This window comes from Emydura macquarii, unplaced genomic scaffold, assembly GCF_026122565.2.
Source record: "Emydura macquarii macquarii isolate MOO-44397 ecotype Brisbane River unplaced genomic scaffold, CSIRO-AGI_Emac_v2 contig_2897, whole genome shotgun sequence".
Taxonomy (NCBI): domain Eukaryota; kingdom Metazoa; phylum Chordata; order Testudines; family Chelidae; genus Emydura; species Emydura macquarii.
Window position 1 is genome coordinate 19718819 of NW_027133034.1, and position 14946 is coordinate 19733764.

Here is a 14946-nt window from a genome sequence, read left to right on the forward strand (position 1 = left end):
GTCCCACCTCTACCTGATGAGGAGAAGGGATTTAAAGAGGCATCTGAAATCTCTGAGGTGAGTGCTCTAACCTCTAGGATATGGGATACTCTGATGTAGAGCGCCCTCAATCTCCACTGTTGCAGCTGTTCCATTTTGGATAAATAATTAGAGTCATTGGACCCAGAGGACTAGATTTTAGGCCTTCCACCACCAAGCTATAGAGTCATTTTCATGCAGGCTGTCTCTATCTATCTCTGGCCCATTGGCTTTTTAACTTTTTAAAGGTTTAATTATTTAAAGGTTATTATTTAGAGGTTGAGGGAGCCCCATCTCAGAATATCCCATAGTCCAGTGATTAGGACCCTCAGATCAGATACAGGGGAACTTCAACCAGGGGCTCCCACATTCCAGATAAGAACTTTAACCCCTCCCCAGCTGCTAGCTGTTTTTTGTGGAATTAGATGTTCTCTGAGCACACCTACCGGATCAGGTCCCACAGGTGAGTGAGGTGGAGGAAGTTTTTCATGAATTGCATTGGAGATTAGGCTGAAGAGAAGTGGCCAGATGTCTAGAGCAAGGCAGCAATGTATGTACCAAATGAGGCCCAAATGAGTTGGGCTTGGCTGCAGCTAAGCAGGATTTTTGGGAATACTAGTGGTACCTAAATCTGGGATTTATGTGCATAAAACCTTATTTGAATTTATCCCAATGAGACTACAGATGTGAGTAAATGTAAGCCCCAGTGTAAATATTTAGAGGGTATGGGCCTAAGTGTCTCCTTGAATCTCCCAGAGCAATAGTTTCTAGTCATCTTTATTAAAAAAAAAATACAACAGTATTCTACAGTAATGGCCCCAGACACTGTAGTTACACCATGGTGAGCTATAGTTCTTTGACCATTATTTTAGGGTACTGGAGGATGATTGGGGTTTTTTTGGTTTGTTTTTAGTTAAGGACAAGATGCCTGAAAATGGGATTGGAGGGAGCGGGGCCTAGCTTCAGGAATCAAATGCTTTTAAAACCCATACCAATATATATCAAAACCTAAGCTGCAATCCTGCAAGCTAAGACACGAGTGCCTTTTCCGTGGGACTCCACGTGGGTGTAAGCATTTGCTCGTGCAGATCAGATTACAGGCCCGGATCCTAAAAGTGATTTTTACTAAGGCCCCAATCCCATCAACATTTAAGCACATAGTTAATTTTACTCACACAAGTACTCCCACTGAAGCTAAATGGGATTGCTTACACGAGCAGAGTTAGACAGGTGTGTAAGAGTTTGGAGTCTAAATGTACCTTTTTTTTCTTTTAAGTATTTTAATTATTTGTATTACTGTACACCTAGGAATGCCAGCCATGGACCAGAGCCCCAGTGTTCTAGGCTCTGTACAAAACCAGAACAAAAGGACAGTCCCTGGCCTGAAGAAATTACAATCTAAGTTTGCTGCCTCCATTTTCACATGTAAGAGCATCAAGGCCACTGGTAGTTGTTAAAAAGCCGAGAGCTAAACAATTACACCTAAATGCAAAGATTGTTTGTTTTTGGTTTTTGCCAGTGGAAAAAAACAAACCCCAGCAATTAAAACAAACATCTGCAACAACACTGGATAACTAATTCATTTTTGTTTTCTGTATTCTTGTGTGTAGAAAAGCAACGTGACAAAAATATTCAAAAACATACATTAGTGACCAAGCTTGTATTTTAGATGGGCCAGCTGTCTCTAAGGCTTCATAACTGTGGGTATTTCTTTAAGAAAATTCACTGCTGGGAGTGCTAGTGTAAGCAGGAACAACTCCAATGAAGTCAATGGATTGACAGATATTATCACAAGTGGAGAGTTTGATGAAATAAGAAGTCCCTTTAGGAGGGATGGAATCAGAAGTACTTGTGAATGTTATTTTTTAAATGTAATTTTAACATGGCCTCAGTTGCTTGTTGCGGTTCTTATTGACTTCAAGGAGAGTTACCTGTGCACAGAAGATCCACCAAGCTCTAGATGTGCTTTCCTTTAGAATCTCTGAGAGCAGGCTTTTGTTTTTTGACTTTTCTAGCAGGCATATTGCTTCAGGGGCTCAGTGTGCCCAGGCAAACTCATTACCCATCTTAAAAGGATAATTAATCATTTATGCTCAAAATTAGATTTCATTTAATATTGTTCTGGCCAAACCACAGCTCTTTACAGTTAAAGTGCAGCTCACGGAGCCCCACCATTCTCCCCCTACCAGACTGGGGTAAGGAACTTGGGGCTTCTGCCCTGTGATGGGCTAAGGGGGAGAGGAGTCTTGGGGCTCCAGCCCTGTAGGCAGGAGATCTTGGGCTTCTGCCCCACAAGAGACACCTGCTGGGGCTTAAGGCTTCAGTAGGAGCAGGCCTGAAGCCCCAGCAGGTGTGCCCTGGCTCTTGAGCTTCTGAAGATTGTTTTATGTGGCTCTGAGGGCCACTAAGTTTGGTCACTCTGGATCTATGATGGATCTCGTTGCTTTGATTACAGTTTGTATTATAAATTTAGCATTTTTAAAATGAAAATGCTTCTTTACAAACATGAATTTTGTTATCTTCATAACACTCCTGTGAGTAGTTATTCCCATTGGACATACAGTACTTGGAAACATTAAGTGATTTGTGACCCGTCACAAAGGGAAGTACATGACTATGTGTTCCTGGATCCCAGTTCATCCTCCTCAGGCATTCCTCCTCTTCCAAGACCTCTGGAGAACATTTATAGGGGCACTTCTACTCTGAAATTTAACACTATACAAACAATAGCTTCTTACTGAATAGATGACTTCCCTCTGTGTATTTAGTCCTCTCTGCAACACAAGTTTGCATTGCTTTTAATTGCATTTACTTTTATTTAATTTAACATTTAATTGCATTTACTTTTAATGCTGCAGAACCACATAGGGGAAAAAATGGAATCAGCTGAATTCTCTTCCTGTGCACCATACACAATTGTTTACTAGAGGCCAATTAGCTTGAATTCAGTGGAATTGCACAAATATCACTTTGGGGCATAATTTGACCAGCAGTAGCTTTATTGCAGGTGATGATGCAATAAAGGAAAAAAACCAGAGTGACTCTCAGGGGCCAGGCTGAGTTAAAAGAAGAATATTCGTTTGTTTATACTGCATATTCCACACAGAAATCATCCAGGGCCAATGACTGCAGAACCCCAGGGCAGCATTTGCACAGGTTCAAGCACTTCAGAGCAGACCTGCACAGGTGTAAGAGATCAATCCCTTTAAAAATATTTACCCTCCCCCCCACCCCCAAGTAGTTGCTCGGCATGATGTATTTGTTTTGCTGCTTGCACTGCAGAGTGACCTGCTGGCCCTTGACGTCTTGCTTGCCCTTGCACGTCTTTGCAAATCAACCGACCGGCCCTTGAAAGGCTACACGACGGATGCGTTTCACGAATACGCCTTTTAGTGCTCGCTCGCTCGGCGGAGACGCAGCAGCAGCAGCACCTTGCGAGGCACGTTTGGTTCTCTGCCTCCTGGAGGCTTTGACCGGGCGCGTTCTCCGGGATGTGTATCCGCTCTCTGGCCACCAGGGGTCCCAGCCACGCGCCGCTTCCCAGCCGCTCTTTGTCCTACTGCTTCCCCCGCGAGCCCGCCTCCCCGCCCCCCACCCTTCGGAGCGCGGGGCAGGCGGGCGGCGGGCGCGGCCGACTTGTAGAAGTGGCCGCCAGTCAGGAAGCGCGGCCACGCCCCCCGCTCCCTTCCTCCCTCCCCTCCCTCTGCCTGCTCAGCGCAGCGCGGCGCGGCTCGGCTCTGCTCTGCTGCCGCCCTCGCTCTCACCGGCCGGGCTGCTCCAGCCCCTGCCGCCGTTCCGCCTGGCTCGCTTAGCAGGTCAATGCATTGCCGGAGGCTTGAGGCTGAGGAGCTGGAGAAGCCCGGCTCTGTCTGGAGCCGTCCGGCTAGTCCTCGGCTCGCTGTCTAGCCACCATGCGCCTCAGCACTTCCTCGGAGTGCCCAGCCGGGAAGGCAGCGGCTTGAGAAGTTGGGGGGAAAACCAGGAGGGCGAACAGGGGCGTGTAAAGCAACCCGCAGCTACGGAAGGAGGGTGAGTGTGTGCCCGGGGTGTGAGGAGCTCCGCGCCCACCCAGGCGTAGCTCTCGGGGGACCTGAAGTGTGCGCGCCTGTCTCGGTTCTGTCGCTGTCCCCATGAGAAATCCCCGCAGGAGGGTGTAACTCGCCCCGGTGAAAGGGGTCCCCCTGAAACTTGGTGGGCAATGGGGTGTTTAAAATAACGCGTGCCAATGTCTGTTGGGGGCCGTCTCTCTTTAAATGATCCATCACTCGCCCAGTAAATTAGCTGTTGGTTTTCTTGGCTGCCTCTTTGCCCACAGGTAACGCAAACGAATTTAGTTCATATGTCACGGACCAAGCAAGGACGATAGCGAGTCATTTGCTTTTTTTCTGTTTGTCAATAATAAAAACTGAAATCAAGTCACAGCATGAAGATGAAACTGAGCAATAACTTCTGTCCAGATAATTGGTTAATGAGAATTTTTAGCATACAGTTATATGTGACATACAAATACATTAGATCAGACAGGGTTTTGTAATGATATTCTAGTCTCCTAGGAGGCAATTATTACAGTTTACCATCTGTAACACACAATTTAAAAACAAACAGGGAAAAAAAAACCCCAAGGAAACTATTTAAACACAGGATTGTATAATAAACATATTAGAGACACACTACATGCGAGAGTGTGTGTGTGTGTGTGTATACACATACACATATATACGCGTGTGTGTGTGTATATACATGTACAAACACTTAAATATTTAAGTTGTTGAATTGTACAAATAAAACTCACACTATGGCAACATTTTAAATTGCAACACAAATTAACAAGAGCTAGAGCACTCAAGGTTTAGTCTCATACTTCATCCTTATCTCATACTTGCGTGTTTTTCTCCCTGTGGAGAAGAGAGAGCTAAGAATTCAGTTTTATATGGGATAAATATGGCTACAATAGTCACACCATTGACTTCAGTTTATGATTTTGTGTGTCTACAGTATTCTGTATTCATAATATGTGATATGATACATATTCACGGGTAAATTTTAGAATTCCTGTGTAGTTTCTTGTTGACCATAAGTTTCACTGTTCTTTTAAAATCTATAGATCATTTTTTGTATATGCATGAAAATTTGTTGTGTGTACATATCACATTAACTGCTCAGAAGCGTTATATAATATGAAAATGTGGTATGTGTTTTTTGGTTGTGTGCATGAAAATGTGATAGAAAGCTCAGTCTTGAACTTCCCCTGGACAGTGGGGAGGAGAAAGGCAGGCTAGCAATGTGTATATTGTGTGTGTGTGACTGAGTCTGTGTGTGTGTGCGCGCATCTGAGTCAGTCTGTGTCCATGAACTTTACGAGCATTCAGTTCAAGACCATTCAGTAGAGATTCCACATTGCTGGTTTACAGCCCAGTAGCCAGCCAGCCAACCCACCTGTTAAAATATAACATGTACGTTCCAGTCAAAGCACTTGGAAAAACAACATTACTTCTTAGAGTTGTTTTGTTATCTTAACACAAGGCATGTGTATTATCTTCTGCGTGATGTAACATAATGGAAAATGAAGTCTGAGTATAAGCCAAATTGCATTTTAGGAGAGGTTTGGGTAAGTGGCTAGTCTTTTGGGGGTTTTTTTGGACAGATAATTGAGAGTCCGCATAAATGAAACGTATATAATTTGACATATACAAGTAAAAATTAAATTGTATATAAGAATGCTGTATCTATATCAGGATGGATTTCTACTTGTTTTTTCATAATGTGCTGATGTGTAATTTTAATTTTATTACCAGAAAAAATTGCAACAGAAATAAACAGTTTATTAAAGTGACTGTTCCAGCCACGACACTTAAGGTTTCTTCAGCAATTCCATTGCAAAATCAATCCATCACACACTTGTATCATAAAAATGTCCCACTCATCTTGAGTCTTAGCATAGGAATACCTTGTCCTTTTTTATGACTTAATCTTTGTACAGTGGTTTGAAGATGAAAAGGTCTATGTAAGTGTTAAATATTATTGTCTATAACATTTTAAAAAATAGTTTGATTTAAATTTCAATGAGTTTTCAATGTACCAGTTTAATGCTCTCTTGTGCTCACCTTTAAAAATGGTTTGGACATTTAAAAAAACATTGGGGAGAAATAATTTGGCAAGCGATAACTGCATGGAGAAATGTAACCACTTCAGAAATCATTAAGTTGTATAAAGCAAGGGTTATCTACGTACAAGAAGCAGAGCTATAGCTTTTTCATGAGGATATTTAGGGCCTATCTAATGCCAATGGAAATAAGTAGAAAGATTCCCACTCACATTAGTGAGCGTTGGATCAGGCTGTTGATACACCTACAGTACCAGAACCCATCTAGTGCTGATTCTGTTAGGAGACCAACATGGACAAATTCCTGCACTTGTGCTGATCCCCAGTGGTATCACTGGGAATTTTTGTGGAGGCAGGAGGCCTGACTGCACTGAGCTCATTGCAGGATCAGGGCCTAAATAATCTAAATGTACTTGCATGATCAACAAGGCTAGTTTTTGAGATGCCATTACATAGTATTACCCATCACTCAACTTGTAGTGGCTTGGTGTTCAGAAAGTAGTGCATTACAATCTGTCACGTATATCAAGCAATCCACTTGTAACTACTCTTTTCATGTAAGTGGCTATTTTAGCAAAAGTTAAAATAATATGGATGGATGATAACTGTCTTTAAACTTCCAAGTAACGGACTTCACTGACCTTAAGGTTAGTTGAGGCAATAACCACTTAAACTCCATAAGGTCCCAGTTCTGCAAGATTCAAAGATTCACAGATTTTTAAGGCCAGAAGGGACCACCATTATCATCTAGTCTGACCTCCTCCATAACTGAGGCCACAGAGTTTCACCTATTAATTTGTGTATCAAGCTCATAACTTCTATTTAAGGAGTGCCGTCACTTGCTACTCATGGCACTGGGAATTAAAGTGTGCTCGGAATCGCACAGCTTTTTTGCAGATTTAAGCACTAACTTGAAAATCCACTTCACAGATCTGTCATTAAATAAGAGCTATTCTGGCATATACTTGTGCATGTAACTCCTATTAAAGTTCATGAAGACAATCACACTTCTTGTGGGAGGCATACTGGTGAGAGCCTCCTGCTTCCAGCACTGGAATGAGGACAGGAGCCTTGGACTGACAGTAAGGTAAAGAAGTGGCTCCTGGAAGTGGGATAAGAGGACCCTGCTCTTAGAGGATTGTCCCAATCCACAATTCTAAAATGGTGCCCAGCTGCCTGCCTTTGGCTTTCATGCCATTCCTTCCACTCTTGCTGGATTCTGCCCATCACTGAGTAGCAGTAAGATTCTGGGGTTCTTTCCAACTTCCCAGGGCTGGTACTTTTTGTAGTAGGAGGGGAAAACATCTTGGACCTGATTCTGATCTCTCATCAGTTTTATATATGTGTAAGTCCATGGACTTCAGTGGTGTTACTCCTGATTTACTTTGGCTCAGGTGAGAAGAGTCAGGAACCTTGTATTTCATGGTTTCTGCCACATCTATTGTCACAGCCCTAGCCATCGACTGGCAAAAGAAAGCTGGGGCTGTAAAATAAAATTCACTATAAAATAATCCCTCAAGGCAAAAATTTACACTAGTGGCCTTAGCTTCTGGGTGCCTAACCCCAAACTCCCACTAAAGTCAGCGAGGTGGAAGCTCTGGATGCTTAGCACCTTTGAAAATTAGGCCCTTGGTGTCTCAGTTTGGGCATCTAAAATCAGAGGCTCCTTTGGCCATAATTTTCAAAAGTCCCCAATTCTACAAGATGTTCCAGAAGGGCAGACCCTTGAAACCATACTGATCCAATTTCAGATCCCCGGCTTAAGAGCCTAATCCTACCAGTTCTGAGTGCCTTTAAATGAAAATTGAGGACCCTCAGCACCATGCAGTATCAACCAATAAAAACAAAAGGCTTTTTGTTGTTGTTGTTGTTGACACACTCCCCTCCCACTCTTCACTTCCCCCCAGCATTGACTAGACCTAAAAATATGTGGGTGTTATTGTTTCAGACCCAGTCTTGAACAACTAAAATGTTTCGGGTTGACATTAAGCTTTTTGTCCGCCCATAGGCATGTGCACAGGGGGTGCTGGGTGTGCCCAGGCACACCCTAATGCAGGGGTCTCAAACATATGGCCTGCGGGCCGGATTCGGCCCACGAACCTTTTTGATGTGTGCCACGGCGCCATCTTGCTGTGCCGCTGAAAGAGTGGATGGCACGCGATTTCTCGGCGGACACAGCGAGCTGCCACCGAAAAAGGAGGAGCTGCGAGATTTTGTGGCGGAGACTAGGACACCACGAGAATTCTGACGGCGGGTAATTCAGATATGGCCTGCTGGTGGAATTGAGTTTTTCCCTGGGTGCATGCCCTCATGAAAATTCCCTGGGTGTACACCCTAGTGAAATGTGCTGCACACGCCTATGTGTCTGCTTGAGCTATGGTGGTACTTCATTGGCATTGTAGTTCTAGATTCCTCATGAGTCACCCATATCTCATTCTCCCCAGAGAAGTCCCATGATGCACCACGATCTCTTGCTGTTGCTGAGCCACCGTGGTCCATTGTGGGAAATGTAGTCCTGCCCAGCTGCTGAGCGCACAGGGGAGAAAGAAGGCACAAGACACTGCAGGACTCAGACAAACACAGCAATTAATGTTGATCTGAAACTAAAGGTTTGTTGACCTGAAACAAAACAACTGAAATGTTTCAATTTGGGACTGTCAAAACACTTAGCTGCAGTGACAACTGTGGAAGGGAAATGTTTTGACATTTCGTAGTTGAATTCTTTAACTCTTTTTCCACCCAAAATTTCAATATCAAGTTGAACGCAAATGTCAAAATATTGAAATTTCCTATGAGATAGAAATTTCAGTTTTTGGTCAGCTCTAGAATTAACCTCTCAGGGTTGAGGAAAAGAACTTCTCAAATCTTGTGCAAGGAACAGAATTTTTTTTTAAATAGTTAGAGTGCCATCAAGCCACCCAGCCAACATATTTTTATACTAAATGCCTGCCCTTTTGCACTCATTTGTTCTGATGAATTCAGTGGGACTACTCAGATACTTAAAGTTAAGCATGTGGGTTAAGTGCTGTGCTGGCTTGAGGCCTTTAATCTTTGATGTTGCAGTAGAAAGGGAGACTGGATTGGCCCAGTCCTGGAACTGAAAAAATCCTCAGTGTTTCCAAATCAATAAATAGATGACATAATATAATTGTAACTGGTAATTAACTATGGTTTAGAATGTCATGTATGAAGCTTAACAGATAGTGATGTGAGAGCCATTAGCTCCTTTTCCTTCACCTGTTACTTTACATGTATACATATTTAAGTTCAGTAAGCAAAATGAAGAGGGCTTGTGAGTGCTCTCATCTGTAGGAAAAGTACAGTAGATGCAAAATTTAATACAAAGAAAGTGAGAAATAATTTTAATAAAATGTCAGCTGAGGTAACGAGATGCACGTGGGTGTGTGTTAGGCTGGAATTCATTGGTGCATGTTCTACTTCATATTATCTATACATATGTATATTTTTCTTCAATGTTCTGAGGCTAACCCCAGACTCCAGTTAAAGTCTGGGGCTAAGTAGAAGCACAATGTCTAAGAAGCAGCGGCAGAACTACATCCTGCCAACTTTTTGAGGTAAGGGAAGACACCTCTCAATCTGGATCTATGTTCCTTGCTGTGCTCTCACATTCTTTTTCCTGTCTCATAATTTTTGTATCTATATTTAAAATACATTAACTTTTATGAAGTTTGCCACAATGAGTCTTCTGGGCTTACTCTTCTTGGCTGGAGTCATCTTAATACATCGTCAAACCGCCATTGATCCAATGATGTACCTATTACTCACTAGTCAGATATTGGCAAGAAATCTAGTAAGGTTCTAAACGTTTCTATCAAAAGGGCTAGGAGAAATTAGTTATATTTTTATCTAATCTTTGCAAGCAGCCAACCATATTTTCAAGTATATATGTTCTTTCTGATGATGAAATGTATACCTTAGAAAGAGATTACTTCTCCCTCTCCTGCAGAAGATATAATCAATCATTTGTGATGTCCAAACCCGGATTCCAAAGTGTGTTGAAAGAAAGGGAGTAGACTTCATATTGGTCTTCATACTACCACTTTTTAAAAGCAAAATGCCAGATGTTTCCAAAATATTCAGCCTTTCCTCCCCATGTCAAAAAAAAAAAAAAAAAAAATTGGGGCCAAACTGTCAAAAGAGCTCTGCTCCCAATTAAGTACCTACAAGAAGTAACCAGATTTTTTCAGAAGTGATGAGCTCTCAATGGGAAAAACATAACATTCTGTGAGAGGTAAAAGTGAACACTAAGCAATGCGGTGAGGACAGTTTTCAAAGGTCTACAGTGCTTTGTAGACCTCTCTATTAAATATGAATCTAGGTGGTTGCACACTATTTGAACCCCTTCTGTATTTCCTGATGCATTAATAGATTCTGGGTTAGTGTGATGAGGTGGGAGGTTCTAGTAGGATGGATTTTTCTTCTTTCTTTATCTTGCCCATATCTGTTTGCCCTCCATTCCCTTCCCCCTACTGTTCCTTCTCTGCTTGTTTTTTTTTTCTGACTGGTTATCACTGTGTTCTCATTTCTCTCTTTTATCCACTCTCTCTCTCTCTCTCTTTTCCTTTCTCTGTTCCCTTTAGTTTTCTGCTCCTCTCCTTGGTCCTAATTAGTTTTCTTATCACTCTAGCCCTCTCTGTTAGGTATTACCCCTCTCTCCCTTAATTCTTTGACCCTTTCTCCAGAGTTTCCCCCATCATTCTTCTTGCCTTCTTCACATCTTCCCAGCCCTGTGGTTTAGTAGCTCTTTTTTGCTGTTCTCACACCATCTGCTGTGTTCACGTGGGTAGTCTTGCAGCACTTATTAGCATGACCCCCATGACTCTACCAAAACCTTTTGCTAAATTACCTCAAATGCATACTTAATCTTGGTCTCTAGCTGCATATGAAATATTTAAAGCTAATACAAAACTGTCAGTGTCAACAAAGAAAAAGACTCCTGCCCTTCAACATAGACTATATCCCTATTACTCTGCAATTACCCCCACCTCAGGCAAAGGGATTGGCTTTGAGCTGAGTCCTGAAGGTGAGCACTCCGGATCTGTCTAAGCAGTGAGAGGGAAGTGAATTTTAGAACCAAGGACCTACCACTGAGAATGCCTGGTCTCCTGACTATGGTTTATGGTGGCACACAGGGTAGGGCCCTACCAGATTCACGGCCATGAAAAATGTGTCACATACCGTGAAACAAAACCTCCCAGTGAAATCTAGCTATGGGGGGTGGGGGCGGAGGGGAGGACAGGCCTGGGGGTGGGGGCTCCTACAATGCTCCAGCTACTAGTCCTGGTGGGGTTGGGAAGGGACAGGACTTATTCTTCCCCTGCACAGCTGCTCTTGGGGGAGGGAGAGCAGACCCATCTCTGGGTACCTCCCCCGGCTGCAGGAAGCTCTGCAGCTAGACAGCAGCTCTAGTGCTTCCTGCAGCTGCAAGAGGTTCCTGGAGGTGGAAGTGAGTCTGATATATCATCCCCCCCCCCCCCCCCCCCCCCAAGAGTGGCTGTGCAAGAGAAGAGCAAGTCTTGTCCCTCCCCAGTCTGGCCAGGGTATGCACCCCGGCTCGGGACTTCTGCCCCTGCACCTTCTGCTGCAGCTCAGGCTGCCCATTTTTCTGGGGGGCCCCCAAATTTACCAGGGCCCCTGTGCACGGGCCCCTTAGGCCCATGCATTAATCCACCACTGGCTGGGACTAGCAGCTAGGAGCCCCTGGCTGCAACACTCCCAGCAGCATGGGGGAGATCAGATTGCCCTTCCCCTCCGGGAGCCTCCTCTTTTTGCAGGAAGCTCCATGGCTGCTTCCTTCAGAATCCAGCTCTGAAGGTAGCATGTAATTGAGAGTGGCAATCCTGTGACCCACCCCATAGTCCTCTTTTGGGTTGGGACCTCCACAGTTACAATACCTGAAATTTCAGATATAAACATCTGAAAATGTGAAATTGGCTAGTTTTCGAATCCTATGGCTGTGAAACTGACCAAAAATGGACTGTGAACTTGCTAGGGCCCTACACCTAGGAAGTGGGATCCCCTCAGGTAGTCTTGACCCAAACCATATAGGACTTTGTAGATCACTGTCAGCTCCTTTAATTGCACTTGAAAATAAGTCTCAGATGCAAATAGGAAGTCAATACAATTTTTGTAAAAGTATTGCAGTATGCTTCCTGTGGTCACCACTACCAAGCTGTATTCTGCAGCATCTGAAGAGTCTTCAAAGGTAGCTTCATGTAGGGTGCACTGAAGCAGCCCAGTCTGTAGGATACGGAAGGTTGGATTGCTATAGCCTAGTCCACATCAGAGAAAAATCATTGCAAACACCTTACTAGACCCAGATGAAGTCAGGCACTCTTGGCCACCACCACCTCCTGGGAAGACAGGAGTAGGTGAAGATCCAAAATCCCTCTAGGATCATACAGGGCAAACAGTATCACTACCAGAGAGAGGGACAAATTAATTTTCTTAGTCTGTGAGCTGGGCTACAAAGTTAGGGCCATCTCTCTTTAGGGACAGTATAACCCCCCCTGATGTGAATAGAATTTTTTTTGCAACGTTTGTTTCTCTTACCACCCCTGTCCTACTCTGTTATTTTTGCACAACTCTCTTTTAAAATGATTTAATTCTGTCAGCCATGTGATTCTTTGTAAGTCCTTATTATATATAAACAATAGCATACAGAGGCTCCACATATGAGCAAGCCTTGTGCTGGATACTGAAATTATCTGAGGAGGCAGTCCATGTCCCCTGGAGTTTCCAGTTGAAAAAGATAAGTGCTGCATGGAGGGGAGAAAGACACCACACAGTCATTACAGGTATATAGTTGCAAAAAAATTATAGATAAAATGCCTATCATCTGCATCTTCCCATTAACCTGGCCACCTTAAATTTGCTGATTATTTTTTTCTAGGTTTCATGGCAAAGGTGGGACTTGGAGAGGGATAATGGGTTTTCAGGGAGGGTATCTCATATGTAACACAGCATGGAAAAAGGCAGGAATACCTTTGTGAGAAACTGACATGGGCAGATGAAACTGGTGTAGTCAAGGAAACTGTTATGACAAGAGCAGACTTGGGTCCTCTTTTGCTCTCTTCTCCTACTGTTGGTTTTTTGTTTGTTTTAGTTTTGCAGGGGTGCAGCCAATTTGCTGTTTTGTGGTCATTTTATTTCATAATTCCACCGCCCTCTCTGTCAATCTTTTGAATGAATATTTTGAATGAATATTTTGAATGAACTGGAGCTTTTTCAGGGAAATTTTCTCTCATGTTCATCTCCTATATTACAATCCAGTCTCCTTCAGCACATTTAGCGCCAAAACAGGTAAAACTGGACTAAATCAAAGAAATGTTCATTTGTCCCCTCTGAAATTGGATCAGTCCCACCTAAAGTTGGACATCCAATCTGAACCTAATTGTTCTTGGCCTCAAAGACAACATATCTCAGAGCAGAAAACATTCAACTCTGCTTCCAGGCCACACACATTCAGAATCCATGCTGGTAACAAAGAAGGTTGATCATGGTCCCTCATATCCTAAGGTCAAGGTTGTGTTGGAGTGGGATTACTGTTTGAGAGCCTGGATTCTGAGTTTCCATGGTGATGAGTATGGAGGGAGAAGAACACTTAAAACAAACACAAAACACCCACAAAAAAACCAACCCATTTTAAACACGTAGACTCACTCTTCAGCAAAGAAGGTACTTATTCTCATCCCCCCCCCCATTAGTCTAGTACTTGAGCACCTTATGATCTTTAATGTATTTATCCTAACATCTCTGTGAGCTGGGAAGCAATAAGCACTGTTATCCCATGTTATAGATTGGGAACTAACACAAAGGGAGACTAAGTGTCTCATCCAAGATCCCCCAGGCAGCTGTTAGGTTGAATTCCATGTTCTATGTCCCAAGTCCCAGTCTAGAGCCTTAACTATTAGATGGTTCTTCTTCTCCCTATCTCTCCTCTTACTTGTGCTGATGTGATCTTGTCTAAAATCTCTTAGGAGCACGTTGACACAAAGCTACTCTTAGGTTGACACTGTCTAGTGTAAAGGCAACAACTAGTAAAGTAACAATCATCCACAATTTAGTCATTGATGAGGCAACCATCATTTCTTGCACAGCTGAAACCTGGCTGGATAAGCTCTGCTGATCCAGTTCTTTCCAGTTAGATGCAACAAATAAACAAATGTATTTGATTGTGTCCAACTAGTTAGAGTCCTGGAATGGTGTTAATTTGGGAATAATTGTTGTGCACAGGCTGCCATTTTGAACTTCAAAATTGCCATCCAAACCCATGGTTTTGTCCAAATTGGTGCTCAGATTTGTATTTCAGTGACTTTCAAGTCCATGTGGATGAAGTTCTCCACAGACTCTTATGGCTGCCACGACAACTGTGAAGCTCTCACATACTTCAGCCTACACACATGGGAAAGCACGCTGGCCTGGTCAGACCATCCACTCTTCCGATTTGCAGCCAGGGCCCTCTTTTGCTCACATGTTTTTGATCCTATTTGTTTCATAGGTCCATCCATGGAGACAGATGAATGTGGTGGGCTCTCATACGTCTTAAAGGCACAATGTTATACAGCAAGTAATGAATTCTCTCAAGGGGGTTGGAAGGACAGACACTATGATTTTCTGTCCACAGCTATTGCTATCATTGCCTGTAAGCATATCATGGAAAAGGGAGAGTGGAGGACTGGAGTTCTATTCTGTTTGCAGGAGTTAAGAGTAGACTTGACAGCATGGGAGTAGCATGAAGAAAGTTCCCACATCAGTGGCAAGTAGCTTTGTACTTAGAGCACTGTTCTGGGGCCCACACTGAT

At 43.3% G+C, this 14946-nt stretch overlaps 1 protein-coding gene across 4 annotated transcripts in view; it reads left to right on the forward strand.

The window, feature by feature from the left end:
- The window catches only part of MARCHF3 (membrane associated ring-CH-type finger 3), a 102813-nt gene continuing 87867 nt past the window's right edge, over positions 1-14946 (forward strand). For 3 of the 4 annotated variants that reach the window (XM_067568773.1, XM_067568771.1, XM_067568775.1), the window contains exons 1-3: positions 1-57; positions 3125-3206; positions 3301-4047. The gene's annotated coding sequence lies outside the window, so the exon portion shown is untranslated. Of the gene's footprint in view, positions 58-691; positions 705-3124; positions 3207-3300; positions 4048-14946 lie in introns of those variants that run through there. The other variant, XM_067568772.1, reaches the window with a different exon arrangement.